This window comes from Lytechinus variegatus, chromosome 4 (genome assembly GCF_018143015.1).
Source record: "Lytechinus variegatus isolate NC3 chromosome 4, Lvar_3.0, whole genome shotgun sequence".
NCBI classification, from domain to species: domain Eukaryota; kingdom Metazoa; phylum Echinodermata; class Echinoidea; order Temnopleuroida; family Toxopneustidae; genus Lytechinus; species Lytechinus variegatus.
The window spans coordinates 49,120,338-49,140,200 of NC_054743.1; the positions used below are offsets into that span (position 1 = coordinate 49,120,338).

Sequence of the window (19,863 nt, forward strand, 5' to 3'; positions counted from 1 at the left end):
CAATCTTCCAAACTGGTTTCCTGAACGGTTTCCAGTAAACAAGCTTTAGAAAGTATGAGAACGGTGTCTACTTCAACTGTGTTAGCATGTCAACCAAGGGTCCGTGTAGGAAAACTACATGCACAAGGCTTCAGTTTTCTTTAGACTTCCTGTCTAATGAGTTTAAGTAGGAAATCAGCTGTTACTCCAATATGCAGCTAAATTGTGAGAAATACCGGTATTAGCACTAATAGGATTTTTTTTTTTTTACTCTGCCTTCCAACTGTTTAAGCATGGACCTACTACTCTGACATAGGTCCATGGTTTAAGAGACCTTAAAGACACATGTAAACAGTAAAAGCACTGTTAAAATTTGTTGTAGAATGCTGCTTACCACTGTAAAAGAACCTTACATTAGTTTACAGTTTAAAAAAAAAATCATGCTTGATTTATTAATGAGTTAAATATTTAAAATTAAATATCTAAAATTAAACTTAGTTGTTTAAGATTGTGAACACATTTAAACTGTTTAAACAACTACTGTTAAGTAAAACAGTTGTATAAAAATTAAATAACATTTGTACTTTTTACTGTCATTAGCAGTGGCCCGGGCCAACCAACAATGAGAGTAGGGCCACCAAAATTCTGCAAAAGTCAACACTTGGTGGTCCTGTTGGGCTACCAATGTTTTGATAAATTGTATAAATATTTTCCATTGTTTGAGGGCCACCAAGAATGTGAAATTAATGATTTTGGTGGACCGATCGTGCCACCAAGAAAAAAGTTAGTGATGAGCATTGTATGATGTTAATGATGGATTTTATAGTGCGCAAATATAAATTGAATATTCTATGAATACTGTTTGATCCAGCTTTCCAAGGTCTGTTTACAATGCAAGAGTATGAAGACTTTCTCTTTCAATAAATAAGGAAATTTTACAGGGGGCAGACTGTGCATGGGATAATAGGCTCATTAAAAGGAGAAATGTCCTAAAAATAAAACATAATGTTAATACTTTTTCTTTCATTGAATATTACAAAAGTGGAAGAGCCGTGGTGAAGTGGTTCTGACTCTCGCCTCGTAAACAGAGAGTTGTGTTTTCGAATCCCGCCGTGGTCTAGCGTCCTTTGGCAAGGCGTTAATCCACACTTTGCCACTCTCGACCCAGGTGCTAAATGGGTACCCGGTAGGATGCGAAAGATATTGTATGTTTGGTTTTGCCAGCGCCATAATGAGGCTGCGATGAATGCAAGGAATGCTCCAAAGGGAGTGGAAAACCGATGTTCGTGACATATAACAATTAAAACATCGCTGTACTTGTTTGGGGGGGGTTCAATTCAGGGAATAGTGGCCCCGATAATTGCCAAGGGTATCGTTTTGTTTCCAATACTTGTTAAAGGTAGGGTTTCACTCGCCAATAATTTTAAGGGGTGAATTTTCAGAACATGGAAAATACTTGTTAGGGTGCTTTTCGAGACCCCATTGTCGCGCATGGTATCCACTCGTCAATGGGAGTGCCCCCAACCCCGGGATTTTCTCCATGTTTTCCTGGACCTGGCTACATGTAGCCTACATGCACACATGGGCCGACATTCCAGGTGGACAGGGGGACGTGTCCTCCCTACCCAAAATAGTAGGGGGGACACAATATCAAATGTCCCGTATTATTTTCGGTCTTTTATGATGGAAAGAAAGAAATTAAAATAAAACATGTAGTTTGGACGAGATGACCTTACTTATTGGGTGATAACCTTTTTTTTTTTTGTCTTCCAGCCTCTGGTCCCCCTCCCCCCTACCTTTGGAGACAGATTTCCACCCTTCCAAGCACAACTGAATCGTTTTTATAACCTCCTTTTATAATGATACTGTACTAATTCAAGAATCCTTGTAAACAAGGAAATAAGTTGCAAACTACAGCATGTTAGATTTTTTAAAATCAACTCTGAAAACCCACAATCATGTACCAAACTTCCTATCGGATTATACAGGAAATATGGGTTTATCTTTAACTCTCTACAATATCCTCGTTGAAGATATGACCAGGATCTATTACAGTCAGAAAAGGGAAATGGGGAATATACCATTCTTAGGCCTTATTAAAGTCAATAATTAATAGCATTTTCCTATTTATATATCAGCCACTTTAAAGTCTCACTAATTTTTCCTATACCCAGAGGTCATTTCCAAAGGGAGGTGTGAAATCTTAATGGCAAAGTAAAAGATATTAAAGGACAAGTCCACCCCACAAAAACTTGATTTGAATAAAAGGAGAAAAAATCAACTGGCAAAACACTGAAAATTTCATCAAAATCGGATGTAAAATAAGAAAGTTATGACATTTTAAAGTTTCGCTTCATTTCACAAAACAGTGATATGCACATCTCGGTCGGTATGCAAATGAGGGAACTGATGACATCACTCAGTCACTATTTCTTTTGTATTTTATTATATGAAATATTTTGATTTTCATGTCATTGTCATGTGAAATGAAGTTTCATTCCTATCTGAACACGTGGAATTCCATTATTTTAACATTTTGTGCTTCAGGCAAGGAGGTCCTAATCATCAAATTCGTAAAAATTGAAATATTGTATAATTCAAACAATTAAAAACAAAATAAATAGTGAGTGAGTGACGTCATCGACTCTCTCATTTGGATGTAACTGGCTCGTTCATATAACTATTTTGTTACAAATAAGCGAAACTTTGAAACTTTCTTATTTTACATCCAATTTTGATGAAATCTTCAGCACTGTGCTTGTCTGATTCAAATCAACATTTTTCTGAGGACTTGACCTTTAATAATAACTTCACATGATCACATAATTATCCAAGTTCTCACTAAAAGTTGCCACTGGATTGCAGGTGGGGTCTAAATAACTCCAGGATTTTATCAAGGATTTGTTTACTGCAGATAGTAAAAGATGAAAAGTCAAAAAGATGGATCAACTTTATAGACAAGTGGAATGCCTCTGGCCGTCTCACCTGCATCACGCGGTTCAATATAGCAGCAGTGCTGACTTTGAAAACTACTCTAACTCGCACAAGATGTTCAGTGATACATGGTTACTCTTATGTCCACTTTTTATGAACTAGACCAATAAACTTACAGAGATATGATGGTTATTCAACAAAAAACCCCAACATGGCCAAAGTTCATTGACCTTACATGACCTTTGATCTTGATCATGTGACCTGAAACTCGCACAGGATGTTCAGTGATACTTGATTACTCTTATGTACAAGTTTCATGAATCAGATCCATAAAATTTTAAAGTTATGATGGTAATTCAACAGATACACCCAATTCGGCCAAAGTTCATTGACCTTTGACCTTGGTCATGTGACCTGAAATGCGCACAGGATGTTCAGTGATACTTGATTACTCTAATGTCCAAGTTTAACGAACTAGACCAATAAAATTTCAAAGTTATGATGGTAATTCAACAGATACCCCCGATTCGGCCAAAGTTCATTGACCCTAAATGACCTTTGACCTTAATCATGAGGCCTGAAACTTGCGCAAAATGTTCAATGATGCTTGATTACTATCATGTCCAAGTTTCATGAATCAGATCCATAAATATTCAAAGTCATGATGGGAATTCAACAGATACACCCAATTCGGCCAAAGTTCATTGACCCTAAATGACCTTTGACCTTGGTCATGTGACGTGAAACTCATGCAGGATGTTCAGTGATACTTGATTAACCTAATGTCCAAGTTTCATGAACTAGGTCCATATATTTTCTAAGTTATGATGACATTTCAAAAACTTAACCTCAGGTTAAGATTTTGATGTTGATTCTTCCAACATGGTCTAAGTTCATTGACCCTAAATGACCTTTGACCTTGGTCATGTGACATGAAACTCTAATCGGATATTCAGTAATACTTGATTAACCTTATGGCCAAGTTTCATGAACTAGGTCCATATACTTTCTAAGTTATGATGTCATTTCAAAAACTTAACCTCAGGTTAAGATTTGATGTTGACGCCGCCACTGCTGACGTCGGAAAAGTGGCGCCTATAGTCTCACTCTGCTATGCAGATGAGACAAAAAATTGCTTCTGATTGAAAAAAAGAGATGAATGTACAACTTTCTCCTAGAAAGTTAAAGGGGAAGTTCACCCTGAAGAAAAATTTATTACAAAAAATAGCAGAAAAGAAAACAATTTAAAAATATTGGTTTGAGGAATATCTATCATAGATTAAGATTAGAATTTCAAGTTTTGGATTTGTAAAGTCATAAACGAGCCGCTGCCCTGCCCCATATATAACAAAAATTGCACAAATTTCAATTGTTTTAATGGTTCCTGATGGCCTTATTTTTTTGTTTTATAGGAATGGGTGTGAAATGCATTGTCTATGAACTGAAGCCTGTACAATTTTCTGAGAAAATGATGATTCATTGAATTTTTACCATACGATTTGTAGGCTACAATATAGTGAAGGAAAGCTGCTCGCATCAATGACGTCACAAATGAAATAATTAAAATTCTGCTCCTTTTTTATAAAATACTTCTATGTGGATTTTTCTCAAACCTTTGGCAATATTTTTTCTGCTATTTTAACAATCAACTTTCTGTCAGGGTCAGATATACACGATGGAGTGAACTGAAATCACTATGCAGAGTAAAATAAAGAGGGCCTACAAAAAATTGCTCTTGAGAAGAAAGGTGCTTCAAGTGGATTAAAAGGTTTGGTGCACTGAGATAGAAATTTCAGAGTACACAAAGCTCAACTGGGAACAGCTATACATGTATGACCATGCGAAATGTTTGTACGTACATGTAGGTAGATGTACACATAGCTCCATGTACATATCTAAAAACAGGACTGTTTACACTCAAATTTTGAAAAGATTATTATAGTTCGTCTTAAACATACTTTCATCACGGCTATATCTTTAAACTCGGTTTTATTCAGTCTCCATCCCTCACATATTTATTTTACAGTATTCATTAAATTATGGAATCATTTGATTGATTACACGTACATCTGATGTACTATATCTCGTTTATTTTTCAAGACGTCCACTTGTCAGTGGCCACAGAATCCGGAAAGGGGGTGGCTGGGTGGACTTCAGCCCCATCCCCCCACTTTTTTTCCAAAACAATGTAAAAAAAATGTAAAAATAACCATCTGATTGTGATTTTTTTGTATGGTCAGCGCCACCCCCCTTTAAAACTATTCCAGCAGCCCCTGATTGTGACCATACCATCATAACGTCAGATCATATCCATAAATCAAACTCTCTCAAATCATGAAATGAAAGCTCAAAATGACCTCACTGAAAATGACCATCAAGCACGTATGGGAAAGTGTCTTTTTACTGGTAAGAAAAAGACCCAACATCCGGCTAAAATGCCATGCTTACTTTTTATTTTATAATTTCTCAGCATTTTTTTCTAAGAAAACCATTTGGCATTTTTTGTAATACATACATGTACCTGTACAAACACCTAGGAGATCAAGTTAATGGATTCTGTTTTAACTCAAGATCTTTATCACTTCGGATATTGTGTAAGTGCTATCACTGTAGTTGAGAACTTGTGCAGTACTACATGTACGTGGAGCAAATTACTCAAAAATTTTGGAAAAGATTGGGCCTTAAAATAATTCAAGCTTACCTTTTGATTTTCCAAAGGGTACACATTCACGAACAGACGAGAAGGAGATGAAACACTTGGCTCAGTGTAGGCCTATACATTTTACATGTCAGCCCACATATAAATATTGCCCAGTGCATAAATGAAAGTAAAGCATCAAATTATCATTACCTGAAATAAAAACAAACGAGAAAACAAAATTGAATTAATTAATGACAGTCCTATAAACAATGTCACACTTCTTTCTTGTTATTATGTTGGTATCGGTTTTGATACAATATGACCCTGTCTATATAAAATGCACATAGATAAAGTCCTTTTTTCAACAGCACTTTCTCTTTCCTTAAAAGGGAGAGAGGATTGACAGTGGAAAACACTGCCACTCTAGGCGGTGCTGCACCAGCCGGGTTTTATAACTCAATCTCGAGATTTTAGCCCGATCGGACTTCCTCGCGATTAATCTCGAGATTCAAGAAACCCCGTTTCCACCAACGCAAGAAGAGCGATGAGCGAGGCATCGTTGCATTATGGTCTGACACCCTGAATAAAATAATCCTGAGTGCGTCTGCACCTGCGAATTAGCATGATAATATGTAAAATAGCACGCTATTTTGCAAATAATCCTAGGTTGACTTGGGAATGCAATCTCCAGATTAATCCTGCGAATTAACGCAATAATTGCGTCTCCATTAGAAATAACCTCAAGATTTTTCAGATCGGGATAATTTGCCAGATCAGAAATAGCACGCTAATTTGAAAACTCAGGTTGGTGCAAACGGCTCTTCTTTGAGGCTGTTCTCACTATGTTCCTAAACCTAGTTTACTGGAAACTAGTGGAAACTAGTTTAACGCATAGTGAGAACGGTCAAAGCGGTCTTGGAAGCGATCTTCCAAACCAGTTTGGAAAACCACCTCGCGATGTAGTCTTCAAGATCGCTTGGCCTCATTAAACTGGTTTTAGCGTAAGTGAGGACACAACCGTTCTTCGGGAAGCGATCTTCGCACATTTTGAGCACGCTACTCCACACGACAGGTGTACAATGCCGATGCTGCGGTTTCGAATTTCGCGCAAAACGTGTCACCCCACTGAGAGCGTTTCCATAGCAACAAGAGCGCTTTACATGAAGTGATTTTGAAAACTACTTTCGTGTGATCAATTGGGAACGCTAGCAAAGCGATCTTCCAAAGTGGTTTCCTGAATCGGTTTCCAGAAAACTAGTTTTAGAAAGTGTAATGAGAACGGCCTCTTTGGCCCTAAAGTTGCACCCTTTTCCATCCTTTCCATTCCAGTAGATAAGGGATAATTTATTTTGTAAATTAGCTATTATACATGTAAGTTTATCAAACCCAAATACTTCGAAAACAAATCATAAACATCCATTGCGATGTCAGGTATTCTCTATCCAAGTTTATTCTTTCTACATCCATCATGGTTTATTGGAAGGTCGGTATGAAAGAGCACACAGCCTGGACCCATAAAGTCCTCACAATGAATCCATTTATACTCCCGACCTACAAGGAAATGCTTTCATCAAAACACACTGCACTGATGGCCTATGAAAGCATCTCATCCCATCAATGGACTTGAGTTTGCTTGTCATGAAATCTTTGCTATAAAGAAATTCAAAGGGGAAGTTCACCCTGAAGGAATGTTTGTCGTGAAAATAGCAGAAAAAAATAATTTTAAAATTATTCTAGCATTGAGAAACTCCAATCTCGTTTCAGTCTCCTTTCTCCACACAAACAAAGGCAAACAAAATTGTCTGTTATAGTTGTAATCAATTTGTTTAATTATTGTTTTAAACTTGGGAGAGTGCGGTCACCGACACCTCAAAAAACAAACAATGCGACACCGACACCTCAAAAACAAATAATACGATCATTCTCAAATTAACAACAGCTCAAAAACATAATGCAACAACTGACGTCGAACACAGCTTGCATGCTGATTTGAATTACTAAGACAATACTAGTAATTGTCAAATTACATATTCCGAAGTTGCTCTGATGTATACCATGTACAATGCTTACGTATTCATGAAACATCAATATTTGAGATATTGGTCGTACATTTTGTTATGTCAATCAAACTGATCGATTACTGTACGTGTGAATTTCCTTTATAGTTAGAATGATGAAACGATAATCAGAATATTAAATTATCGAATTTTAGAAATTGAGTTATCATTCAATTTGATAACTGTACTAAGATTTTGCTTGCATAAACAAGCAAAACCAAGAACCTTGAGATAGGCGAAAACAGAGATCAATCTAATAAGGAAAATTCTCTGAAATTCCTATCCGACCCCATTAAGGCGATCAAGCATACACAGAAATTAGCTCCAAGGTCAACCTACATTTTTCATTAACCATATCCCTGATTCGAATGTAAATAAATTGTTTGACCTGCTAAAATATGGTTTTATAAATCTCCGTAATAAAAGAAGTCTCGGGGGAAAAAATGCTTCTGTCCTGTATGGTGTGATGACCGCGACTGAAAGCTAACCCGAATTCTCCTTTCCACCTACATGTAACATAGCAACAATAACATGTTGCGTAATCACATGCAATTCAACATCCCCCCCTCAAATGAGATAACAATTCTCTTTCTATACAATGCTACGAGAATTTCACATTAAAGATTGAGAAAGTTAATAGTAATTGTAAGTTTTGGATTTGTGAGGTCATAACGAGCAGCAAAAATTTCAATTTTTCAATGGTTCATGATGACTTTCTTTTTTAGGAATGGGTGTGAAATGATTTGTCTATTGATGTACTGAAGATACAGTAATAACCATTATCACTTTTCTGAGAAAATGGCATTTCATTGATTTCTTACCATCCGATATGTAGCACTAGGAGAGCTGCTCAGATATGCTCCATGAGTATAGTGTCGAAATAGCTTGTTTTACAATTTACAATTAGGCTGACCAAAACCTGATAAAAATATTTTTTTTTACTTAAAGTCAGGTAGCTACATGTAGTACCACTGATTTGCAGGCACAGTTCTATTTTTATTAATAGAAAAAAAAAATGGCAAGTGTACGCTTTGCTACATAGGCCCGTATTCTGAAGTCGGGTTTAACTTAAACCCAGGTTTAAAGTTCTGGTTTAAGTATGGACAGCCAATCGTTACATAAATCATTAACAGTAGAAATATAATATTTCAGCTCATTTGGCTCTCAAATCATTCGTAACTGTCTAAGAAGTATAAGTAGATTATTGCCTTCATCGATGAATCAGGAAAGAGCACGGTAAACATGAAACATGAAAAAATTGACACTTTTGGCTTGCCATAATTTTAGTATAGAGTTAGACCATGGTCTAAGTTAAACCTGACTTCAGAATACGGGCCTCAGTGTCTACACATCTTAAATCCTTCAAATATGAAATTCTCTAATTCCATGTGCAACAGGTACTTGCTATGATTGCACAACACAAGTACACTGTACATTCACAAACCCATCCTCCAATTATCCGCCAAAGAGCAATGCGGATAATTTATTAAAAATTGCATTCACAAACTCCGAAAATAATCCGCACTATTTTTTACGAGCGCCCGCCCTGAAAAAGGCGGATAATTGCCATGGCAACTGCACACACCCCCTCCGATGGGGTTGTGCTGGTGCCTTGTGACTGCACCATGGCAATTAATATTACTTTGGAAATGCATTCATAAAGTTAAAATCTGGTCCCGATGCCGCTATTATGCGAATAATTGCAGCATCGAAATAATGCTGATAACTCTGCTCCCATTCCAATTTTACAACCAAATTATGCGGATGTTATCTGCATAATTTGGTAATGAAAGGGGTATTAGGCCTACAGTGGCAGTCAGCAATCTTTGAGTGTAATTACGCTTGAATCTACACTCGAGCCCAGAACAATAGAGTGACCAAGCCAGAACAATAGAAGAACAATGGATTCACTGGACCATTTCCTTTGTTCTGGCTCGAGTGTAAGATGCTCAAATATTTCTGACTGGGTCTCTACGATACATGATAATCACATACATCATAGGCCGTGTTTATGCTTCCACTTTTCAGGCCAGAATCAGCGTTTCCAAACGTGATTAGTCCAAAACATGGTTGCGTCCATGCTTACTTTCATTTAAACGCTGTTTCAAAACGGCGATCGTAAACTCACAAAAAGGTGCGTTTGTAAACTTAGTTTGACCAGAATCAGGCTTTCTGGGGAAGTATAAACAGAACCATCTCGTAAACGTGTTTAAATGACGTCATTTGGTACATGCTTCCGGTGAGATGAAAATCCGCGGGCAAATACAGTCGCATTGCTCCATGTTATCTCCACGTAAAAACAACACTCAGAAATAAAACTTTCGAAAAAGGGCGCGCCCAGTTTGACCTCACTTCCTGCGAAGCCAGCTGGAGATCGTGTTTTCGCCTCTGAAAAGTTAAGCTAAACAGCACTCCCAGAACCACGTTTACCATCGGCCAGGGTTGGCGATTTTTTTGATTTTTTTTAAAAAATCAAAAAAATCGGATTTATTTGATTTAAATCAGATTTTTTTTATTTAAATCAGATTTTTTTGATTTTTTTGATTTTTTTAAAGTTCCTTCGAAAAAAAGGGTAATTATTCCCCCCCCCCCCTTACTCTTACAATGACATCAATATTGATGTTATACATTTCACCCCTAATATTGTTCTTAACCACATATTTTGTAATTAAAATCCAGTAAAAATGGACAATTAAAAATAAATTTGAGGAATCATGTATCTGAACTTAATTCTATCATACATAGGCCTATGAAGGAATATTCCATAGGGAATTCCCAGTGAGTAGAGAAAATTCCCCTCTGGGATTTTTCATTCAAATATTTAAAAAATCCAAGAGAAAAAATCCCTTATCAAAACTGCCAACAAACCCTTTGCCAATTACTAGTATTCATGTATATTGTAAGAGAAATAATTCAAATCAATGATTTTTTTCAATTAGTCACAGCTTTACAATAGTCAAAGAGAGACTACAACTGTATATGTTTAGGATCTTTTTGATAAAAAGCTCTTCTCTTGCTACAGATATAGATGCAAAACTCTCAGTTTTGGAGAACAATATAGGAGATAGCTTAGTCAAAGGGTGACTATACTACATTCTGTTACTGTGATTTTTTTACATTAATCTACAATTTTTATTCCCATATTCTCTACAAAAAAATCTGTTTGATCCATGAAGTATGAAAAAAAATCTACTTACTTTTAACTTAAAGGATAAAAACTGTAAAACTGCTTAAATTACAACATATTTATGTATTACAAAAAGAAGTATTTTATTTTAAATGAGACACAGCTTACAACTGCCAATGATTGTAACTGAAGTACCTGCATCTTAACATTAAAATGCAGTGTTAAATGTTTATTCTGAGTTTTGCAAATTGTTGTTATAGAGCTCTTTCCATTATTACATGCAGATACAAAACTTCCATTATTTGTAGCACTGAACATAACATGGGCTGCAGTGACTTAAAAGGTTTATAAGAGAAAGCTTTTCTCAACAGTCAAATTATGACTGTACTTATGTTAATGTGATTTTTATGATTATGTTATTCAAAACATCAAATGTATGATAAATGTAACAATACGAAATAAGAGGCATGTTAAATATGTTGATTACATGCAGGTATCATTTTTTTATTTTACATGACAGAAGTAGTTATGTGTAGGCGAAGGATCAAAACTGGAAAACTGCCAACAAACCTTTTCTCATTGACTTTTATATATTTTTTTTACAAACTGCTCTCTGAAAAGTCTTTGGATTATGTGAAAACTTTACGTTAAGAAAGAAATTGACTAATAATAACTGACAAAGAATGTAAAATTTCAGAAGAAAAACTCGACATAATTTACAAAAAATGAGTACCTATTGACAATATACATCTGTAGTTTTTAAGGAATTACCTGATTTTATTAATTTGATTTTAATTTGTTTTAAGTAGATATGAAGACTTTGTTGATCTTTTATTGATATAAAGTTAATTCAAAGTTTTTCAGTTGACTTGAAGAATTAAAACTGCATTGAACAAATACTTTGTCCATGATTTGTACATTTTTCAATGGAAGTGATTTAAATCAATGATTTTTAAAAAAAAATCATGGTGATTTAAATCGCGATTTAAATCACGATTTAAATCAACATGATTTAAATCCGCCAACCCTGTGATCGGCGTTTTGAATCGACGTTTGAAAACGCTGATTCTGTCCTCGCAATGGAAGCATAAACACACCCATATTCAACTTGGAGGGGAAATACAAGCAATACTCCCTCATGACGTCAATGAACTTCAACATCATCAATTAGTCAACTTTATACAACCTAAATATATCATGAATAATTGACGTTTAATAGGCAGTGTCAATAATTTGTAATGTCCATCTTCATGTCAACAGAGATAACAAGGGCTATGGCCATGTAGAGGGTCATCTTATTCCCCAGTATCTCCCCTTGCTGAAAGTCATCTGATGTTGTTGAAATATGGCCGCTGTCAGCCGGTCTTAGAACAGGTCATCAATCAAACTAGAAAAGCTACTAAGGCATTTTTATTAGACTACTACTGTAGCAAGGCTGACTTCTAAGAGCACTGCTCAGTATTGTAGAACTTCAGGAATATAGGAGGAAGATAATACAAAAGTATACTGTCAAGTTCCAGAGCCATCTAATGGTGGTTTCCAATTGATAATGTAAATTGCATGCAATTCACGTCACTGAACCTTAAAAAATGCTTTAGACACGACTGTCCTTTACCACTTTCATACTTGAAGATCAACATTACATTCTTGAACTCAAATAAATGCTTTAGAGATGATTTATAACAATCCAAAAGCGAAAGCAAAATCTATTTGACAAGTCTACATGCACAAGGGAAATTCTATGATCCATAATAATTCCCACTTTAATGGGTGATATTGAATGAACAGATAAAATTATTTCCAAATTTCGGAGAAAATTTGATTTTATGTACAGGCCTACACAAGACATAATTCATGAATCGAAGGGGAAGCTGCTAGAACTGTGGGATCACAAGTAAAACATTCAAATCTGTATAAATACTGTTTCTTCTTTGATGCATTTTTACCAAACTTTCAATGCATGTTTTTCTCCCCTTCCTGTTTTAATTATGAAAGACCAACTTTAATGAACTTGACATCAGGGGAAATGAGCCCTTTAGCTGCGTCGCACAGAAGCACTGGTCAGCCACAATTCTGAGGCCATTCAAGAATCTTCAAACTTGCAAATTTGCCAAATATTCAAATGGTTTAATAATGGTGTAAATGGTACTGAACACGTAAGGGGGGAAATATCAAAGAAGGGCAAAGAGAGGAGAACTGCGGTACAACCTACGTTTTAATAGAGACAGATCGACAGAGAAAGAAAGAAACAGAGCTCTAGAGACTAGACAGAGAGGGAAATGTTCCTCAATTAATTCCCTTGGCTACCAAAGCTCAGCATCAAAGATTCTAATAAAGTCATTAGAGTCTTGTTAAGTAGGTGTCAAGCTCTTTACAATGCACAATGCTCCCCTATAAGAAGCATCTCAGCTGAATAGTAAAGGGAATTACGTAATTGAACAGGCATGTGGCAATTTCTTGCTGTTATCAAAGAGCCTACCTTGTAAATTGTAGGCGAGGGAACATCGAGTTCACTAGGTAATCTAAAGACAGGATACCAACTAGAAATGTAAATCAAATCTGTCCTCAATATGTGATTTGAATCTTAATTTTTGTGTGCAAACCATCAAACCATCTGTACATGGACAGAAATCCCAGGGGGGACAGGGGGAAGTGTTCCCCTTTAATACCCAAAAAAGGAGGGAGGCACAATATCAAATGTCCCCAAACTAATTTTGGTCTCTTATGATGGAAAGAAATACATTTAATTCAAAATCTAAATAAAACAAGTATTTTGGACAAGATGACCTCATTTTACTACCTTAATCAGGATGAAGTTCCGTAGTTTACTTCATGTACTATTTATATTCCCCTTTTGAAATATGAAAACCACCAAGAATATTGTTTTTGTCCTAAAATTCATATCTTACTTTTTTAGTAAAGTTAATATATTTGCTCCATTGCCCATCTCGAGTAGATGTGAATATACATGTAGCTAGTACATTTTCATTCTCATCATGATTAACATTGTACACAGTATTAACAACAAATTTCATAGTAGTTACCAGTTTAAACAGCCATGCTCACTTTATGAAATCTAAATGCTGTTGTTTATAAAGTTTTTTTAACAATTGCTTAAACTGTGAAAGTATTGTAAAGTTCATTCAGTGAACAGTGTTGTAATAAAAAAATAATAAACAGCATTATTACTGGGAATAGTCATTCTCAAGTCAAATTTTTGCTCATTTCAAAACTTGCCAATACTTTATAGTACATGGCCATCTTGATCTCTTTGAGACGCATACATGTATACAGGGTGTCAGACTCTAGCAAAGAGAACAAGATGGCCATGTAAACATCGGCAGGCTTTTTCCCGTCTTCTCATAATATTTTTCTCGTTTTTTAATGTTTGTTTAAAAATTAGATCAATATTGTATAATCTCTGACTTCTTTGTACTTCTCCGTTCGTGAATTCATTTATCGGGATACCAGATTCTGATCAGCGCAACGCCAGAGGATTCCAGAACAAAATTCTGACATGACTGGGGCCTTGTTTCTATATAAAGCACTGTATACTATTACCCTGGCTTTAATATGGCTGCCCTGATTGGACGCTGGAGCATTCAAGAGATTTCTTCCTACAGTACCTGGTACCCATCTGGGTCGAGAGTGGCAAATGTAAATAAATGCCTTTTCAAAGGACGGAGTGCTGCATTGGGGTTTGAACCCCAGACCACATGGTTCAATGTCTATGCTGCAGTTTCAAATTTCCCACCAAGAGCGTTCCTGTAGCAACAAGACTGCTTTACGGCCGATCAGATATGAACGCTAACAGAGCAATCTTCCAAACCGGTTTCCAAAAACTGCTTTTAGGATAACAGTGAGAGCGGGGTCTAAAATCCCAGCTATTTATGTGCATACTGTGGGGGTTGAATTCCACTTTCCCCACATGATAAATAATACTCAGCTGACAAGCTGGGAATGGAAGATTTCAAGAAAGAGTCAAATTGAACAAGACAAGAAATTTAATAAAAGAATGGGTGGCTACTGGCTATTGAAATTAACTTTCATGAGTCCCTTTTGGAATTTCTCTATGACAATCATTACAAGAATTAGGTTCAAAAATAGCCTTTCAAAACACAACTTTAAGATGTACATGTAGGTGTATGTTTGTGTTTTAATAACTAGAGAAAGATGCAATAATGGCTGCTTTAAACAAAACATTTCTTTGTGTGTGTACTAGTTTGCTGATCTGGTTGACTTTAAATTTCTTGCAAATAATCTCAAAAGTTGATTGGAAGATTTTCAGTAATGAATGGCAAGAGGGGAATAGCCTTGATGGGCCAGAGGCTTATTGCTACTCCCTCACATCCCATTCATTCGCTTTTTTGTATTTTGTCTAAGTTTTTAAATTGTCATTGTTGTTATCATATTCTGGAATCATTTGATTGATTTTATCTCAATGTATGTATTGTATCTTGTTTCATTTTGGATTTTTTTATCGGATTTATTGGAGATGGGGAAATAAATTTGAATTTTGAAAACTGTGATTCAAGCAGACCTACATATAAGGCATTCATGTACTTGCATGCACGTATGCGGAGCACCGTGGTCTGGTGGTTCTTACTCGAACAGAAGGATGTGGGTTCCAATCCCAGCCACAGCGTCATTTCCTTCAGCAAGAAACTGATCCAAAATGTGCTGCACTCAACCTAGGTGTGTTTACCCCTTCGGATCGAACCCAAGCACCTTTGGCAGCTGCAGCTACAGCCAGGGCTAATACATGCACTACACCATTGAATAGGCAACTAGATTTAATCGGCGCCGCAAAAATTGCTGTATCAATTATTCTGCACACTTGGGCTACATGTACATGTACATGTAGAGCTCAAGGTTTGGAGGCTAGATACAACATAAAGCTGGAGCTCATTACCAAGCATCTGCCATACATGTTATACATCTTAAATCAATCTCTCCTATTTAGTAGCAACAGGAGAAATGGTCATCAAAACATCTCCATGGCCCTATAGATGTTCGCGAGTTCCTATGGACTCCAATAACATCCAGGGAAGAATTGGAACCAACTACATGTCTCTCTTGTAATCCTTAAAACCCCTTCCACAATACTTTTAACAGATTACACTAACAAGTTTGTTTCTTATTTTCATTTTTTCCCATCGTTTGGTAGCATTTTTTATATTCCTATTACTTTTTTAGAGTGATATCTCCTTTGGGGGTATAAAATTTTAGTTTTGGAAATGAAAACAAAAATTATCCCAAAGGTGATTGATTGATTGATCACAAAGCATGATCAGCTACAGTGTATATAGAAATATTAATAAAGAAAGTTTCATAATCCAAATACAAATAATAATTACAAAACCTCTGCAGTGAGTATTTGAAATGAACAAAAATAAGCTTCAATGTATACACTACATGTAAAATACATGTAGAGCAACTTGATTTTTTAAGTACTCAAAATGACTTCAAATTTGTTTACCAAAAAAGTGCTCCCCTATATTTTGTCTCTCATCTCTTCCTCCCCCAGAACCCCCACCCTGGCCTCAGTGGCCTGCCTCCTCCCCCCCCCTTCCTCCCTCCACTGTCCTATTCTCCCCTCTTCACTTTTTTTTCTTTTGTTTTCTGTGTCTCTACCCCCCCCCTCTCTCTCCCCCCCCCCCCCCCCGTCTCTATAGGTGGTTTCAAACCGCCTCGATCACAAGAAACTACGGGAACTGTTTTCGGCTAAAAAATACCCATTATTTCTGCATTCACACCGCCCGAAACACACCCTTCGGGATAAGTTCCTGAAGTTACGAGCATGCGCATAGTATGGTCTGATAAGCAGGCAAGGCGCGAGATTCAAAATCACTAGCCCAGCAGCCACCCACAGCTCCCGCACCCAACGACACGCTGGGTTAAAGTTCCAGTAATTTGCTTTCACATCGCCAAAATACCTGCGACCTTGGAAAAATCCTCGCGAAAGTTCTCGTAATTTCGCCAAGTACCTACTATTTAGCGGGTATTTTCTTTCGGGGAGATTACGCGTAGTTTGCTTTCACATTACCAAAATACCTGGTATTTTCTGATCGGGGTAAATTTCCCGATCAGAGAATACCTGGAACTGACGAACTTCGAGGCGGTCTGAAACCACCTACTGTCTGTCTCTAACTTTCCACTTGTGGTTGTACTTTTTTCACTCACTTGCTTTCCTACTTGTCTGATCAATAAAAAGGTACAAAATCTAGCTCAAGCCTCAAGATACTTTATCTGCATTATTACACCTCCCAAAGAAAAACAAATTTCTTGTACTTTTAATACGTACATGTATACTTGCAAGTTGACTCCTGCACCTTTTCCTTGCCTCAAACTACATATATGTACAGTACTATAAACAGTTCTCATGATTCGCAATTATCCTTTTAACCTCTAAAAAATAAATCCTTCTATTAAAAACTTTTTTAATAATCATGTACCTTGTCAACATTTTCTTTCAGGGAGCTTTCATTGAAGCAAAACACTGGTCAAGTGGTAGGGTGTTGAAGAGTGGTGTACATGTACATACAATGTATAAAGTACATGTTTTGCATAGAAAATGGTATTTCTATGCTTTAGACATGTTACATTCGTATGAATGTTGAATATATGTTTTATTTTGCTTTTTGCGTGTGTATGCCAATTGAAGCTGAATTCCTGTTTCAACTTTTAACAGACAATAAATATTTTCAGGGAATAATTTTGCTTTACAAATTTGAATAGCATTTTTGGTCATAAGAGAATGGCTCTCAACTAGTAATTTATAGTCCTATGTAAAAATATAAAAGACCTTATGCAAAGCAGTCTTTCAAAAATATGAAGCAAATTGAGATGCGATACCAGGAAAATTATTCCCTGATTTTCAATATGTTATAAAAAATACCAAGTATTTTTGTGCTCGAGTTGGTGTGAGAGCTCCTTCTATTCCCCTAGTGACAGATGGATGGGTAAAGGTGGTGGTGATGATGATAGCAAGATAAAACTTCACTCATCACTTCAAATGGTTCCCACATCAAAAGATAGTCAATGATTGCTGCATCTATTAGCTTAAGATTGAAGAGAGGAACACTGAACAATATAGCATGGCAATGCTGAAAGCAAGATGGCACTCACAGACCTAAAATCATTTTCACAGGAGAGTGCATCACGCTTTGCAGTGCAGGGTCCTACTTGTACTGTACAAGTACATCTCTGATATTTACATTAGGACTTGATACATGTATACTGCCTTTATGTTTCTGAATAGGTAAAGGTCACTGCAAGATCCAAACACTTGACCACAGACACTTCCCTGGAGTCCAGGGAGCATTTCATGAAAAGACTTGCCGTAAGTTTTACCCGACAAGTCCAGTTTTATCTCATAGTAGTTACCATACATGTAGTAACAGTGGTTCTTCGCCAATCACATTCAGGGAAAGTTGTCAGATCTGACAACTTGTCGGGAAAAATATCAATGAAACACTCCAATGAACATCAGCATCAAAAAGCTTTTTTCCTTGTTTAAAGCAGATACGAACCAATAGCGCCATCTCGAGTCCTCAACTACTACTCATTACATTTATACCACAATAATTATGTTACCAAGTAGCAAAACAATTACTTTTCCTCTCAAAACATTTTAGTTTCTCTAGAATTATAGGTCAATTTATTCTCTGTAATATTGAAAACATATATTTTGATACTATTTTTAAATCATGACACACAGTCAATGAGAGGCCACACACAGTTCACTCACCCTTTTAAAATTATGCATTTTTATAAAGTTTTACATATTATCACATTATTTGCAAATGGTTCAGTGATACTATTCAAATTCTTTACTGGACTACATGTACCTGAACCACCACAAAGTCAAGCTTTGTATCTATATGTGTACAGTAGGCCTATTGGGAGCAAGCACAGATAGCATGAAGAGATGATTTGAGCTCGAAAGTGGGAACTCCCACTTCTATGATTTGAGAATAAATAGTATGAAGCAAACATGACTTGAAAGTTGGAGAGGTGAGGAAGGACACAAAATGTAAAAAAAATGTGTACAGTAAATGATTACTGGTTCCTGTACAAGTGTAGAAAGATGGAAAAAAGAAAAGTGAGAGAGGGGTGTAGAATACCTGTACATGTCCATTTCATACTCTAAGGAGAATTTTAAAGGGACAGTATTAGAGAGAATAAAAATAATAATAGGCATTTATATAGCGCCATCTATCTAGAAATATTCTATTCCGAGGCACGTTGTTATTATTATTACTACCCCGGCTTTAGCTCAAGCTGCCTTTCAGCGATCATGCATTCAAGGAATTAATCCTGCCGGGTACCCATTCACCTCACCTGGGTCGAGTGCAGCACATTGTGGATAAATTTATTGCTGAAGGAAATTACACCATGGCTGGGATTTGAACCCATGACCCTCTGTTTCAAAGTCGGACGACTTATCCACTGGGCCACAACACTCCACAGAGAAGTATTAACGTACATGCAAAGGCTTTAATTATTAAAGGAAAGAGACATGAGAGAGATGATATCAGGCCTCACTCCAATCCTGGAGCCTGAGGCCAGAACACCCTACTGGTAAATGTTGTTCTGTGCCTCCCCCCTCCCCCCCCCCCCCCGAAAAGTGAGAGGAAAGCAGAATGGGTGAGAAAGAAAGAGAGATGGGGCAGAGAGACGAGAAATAGTGAACGAACGATTATGAAGAAACAAGGATGAGATACAAAACAGAGGCCCACAGTTTAGATTGATGGCATTTTACGAGATCTCCATGGAGACGACAAGCCATTCAATATGATTTATCATCCACATACCTCAAGTTCATGTTCAGGTCAAAGGTTTAAAAAGAAACACTATTAAATGCACAATACAATATACTGTAGTTTGCCTGTGTTTCAGAGTGAATCACATGTATGAGTACTCACACTTTATAGTCTGGGGATCTTTCTTTTTGTTTCATTAAAATCACATGATAGGAAAATGGATTTTAATCAAACAGCCAAAAAGAATTTGCATTGATCAACAAAAGGCACATTAAGGCAAACGCTTGACCCATTCAAACATCTTGTAGTTCGTGACTTTGGCTGAAGGGTGTTATCATTTTTGTGGAAGCTGTTATAAGA

General features: G+C 36.5%; 1 long non-coding RNA gene across 4 annotated transcripts in view; it reads right to left on the reverse strand.

Annotated features, from left to right (window-relative positions):
- LOC121414228 overlaps positions 1-19,863 on the reverse strand; it is a 51,173-nt gene that overhangs the window by 17,933 nt on the left and 13,377 nt on the right. For all 4 annotated transcript variants that reach the window (XR_005969826.1, XR_005969827.1, XR_005969824.1 and 1 more), the window contains exon 3: positions 5,615-5,764. This is a non-coding gene — a long non-coding RNA (uncharacterized LOC121414228). The remainder of the gene's footprint in view (positions 1-5,614; positions 5,765-19,863) is intronic.